This window comes from Mus pahari, chromosome 16, assembly GCF_900095145.1.
Source record: "Mus pahari chromosome 16, PAHARI_EIJ_v1.1, whole genome shotgun sequence".
NCBI lineage: Eukaryota > Metazoa > Chordata > Mammalia > Rodentia > Muridae > Mus > Mus pahari.
In genome coordinates this window covers 25014096-25016243 of record NC_034605.1, presented here as the reverse complement: position 1 = coordinate 25016243, position 2148 = coordinate 25014096, and positions in this window count along the sequence as shown.

The following is a 2148-nucleotide window of genomic DNA, read 5'->3' as shown; positions in this document are numbered from 1 at the left end:
CATTCACAAAGTGATCCTGTTAGGATGAAAATGTATTGACAGAAGTTTAAGTTTCTGTCAAACCTATCAGAGATGTTTTTCTATTCCTAACAGTTTTTACCAAAGGGATTTCAAGGTTATAGCACTCTATCAGTTTCTGCTGACATGTCTCCTTTGGTGTTTGCTATTTTGTAAATGGGTTGGTCTCTGATCTTATTACCAGGTAACTCCTATCAGGGAGACATAGCTATTGCTCCTGTTATTTGAATCCAGTTTAATTTCTCCTCAGATTCAGTGAGAGTCTCTGTTCACTAGCATTGGTGAAAATTATTTAAATCTCTTTTCTCCACTATTCTTGCCCTTCCCTCAAATAAATGCAGATACGATAGCATCTATAGTAAGTTTTCAGACACAATGCTAAGAGACATATTCCATCACTCTCATGTTGGAGAGTCTCCACAGGATTGTTTGCTCCTGTGGCATCTGAGGGTGGCAGGTCTGGCTCATGCATTCCCATCCCTCTTCTGTAACTAGTTACATGGTCTGAGAATGTTTCTTGTCATATGATCTTCAGGTTTCTCATTTATACAATAAAGATAGAAATCACTTTTCTGGACTGCGGAGAATCACAAGTGCACCCCGCTGAGCCTGACTCTGGGTGGGAACAGAGGAGTGTGAATCAGGCGGCCACAGTGAGGGAAGGACCGAGGAGCTCAGGAGACTCACTTGGAGCTTTTACAGTGCTCACTCTCCTAGGGGTCAGCAGCACAAGTGGTTGTGTGACAATTCCAGCAGTCAGCTTCAGTCCCAGCAGCCAAGGAAACAGTTGTGACACAGTGCTGGATGTTTTGCATTGAGAAATTATTCATAGCTGTAGATTTTCTGTAGGTACTTATGTGACAGGACTGGCAGTAAAGAACGTATGCATCCCAAACAGTTCTCAATGATAATTCAAGTTGCCCTGTGAGTTAATTGCTATCCGAAATTATGCTTTTCACCTTTAGTCCTGTTTATCAAAATGTTAGCAAAGGGTGCTAGTTTTTTCTACTCATTCCAGAGCACTTACTCCCTAGGAAGCATTCCCTTACACTCTCCTTTTAGAAATTTTAGATATGCTGGGCAGTGGTGGCGTATGCCTTTAATCCCAGCACTTGGGAGGCAGAGGCAGGTGGATTTCTGAGAATTTCTGAGGATTTCTGAGTTCGAGGCCAGCCTGGTCTACAGAGTGAGTTCCAGGACAACTAGGGCTACACAGAGAAACCCTGTCTCGAAAAACCAGGAAAAAAAATTTTTTGAGATATGTGATCAGTTTTAGAGAGATTAAGTTTTAAGTTTTTCTCTTAGACAAATTTCCAGACTTCTTTGAAATTTCCTGGTAACTGAAGGCCAGCTTTCTCCTGCCTCCACTCGGGAGGATATGCACGGTCACTCCCTGGTAGCAGTGCTGCAATGCTAAGGCAGAGCCCAGGGCTACAGGCAGGGTAGGCAAGCATTCACCAAAGTTTGGCTAGACTCCCAGTCTTGTGTGTGTGTGTGTGTGGGGGGGGTGTTTTAAGTGAAAATATGTTACTGAAGAGTTGTATAGTACAATTCCACTCATTTAAAGAATATACAGCATACAATATCTAAATAGTAGAATACAAATTAAAAGTTACCTTGAGGGATACAGAAGAGACCCAGATCCCTGGGAAACAGAGCCAGAGAGAGGAAAGCAAACTAGTCTTGGCCTACTGACCTGCCAGTTGTCTGTTCTGCTTTAAAATCGGCCTTAATTGCTTTACTCCCCAATTTATTTGGGTTTCCATTTTCCAGCTAGTGTAACTTCAGTTAAGACTTTAACTGCCATCAGCTTTGAATCTCCGAAAGAAATATAATTTCTTCAACTCACTACTTTCTTAAAATTTAGTATGAATCTATGAGGACATTTAAAGTGTGGATGGAAGAAACACATCTTCATTCTCTTAGCCAAAACTACAAATTGCCAAAAAATGCGGGAACCAGGTAGAAAGAGAGCAGGATAAACATTAGTAAAAAAATAAATTTCACATACTTCGGAATTTCATTTTTGTTTTTTTTTTGTTGTTGTTGTTGTTTTCACATAGGGTCTTATGTAGTCGAGGCTAGCCTCACACTTGATCTATAGCTGATCATCATCCTTCTGCCTTATCC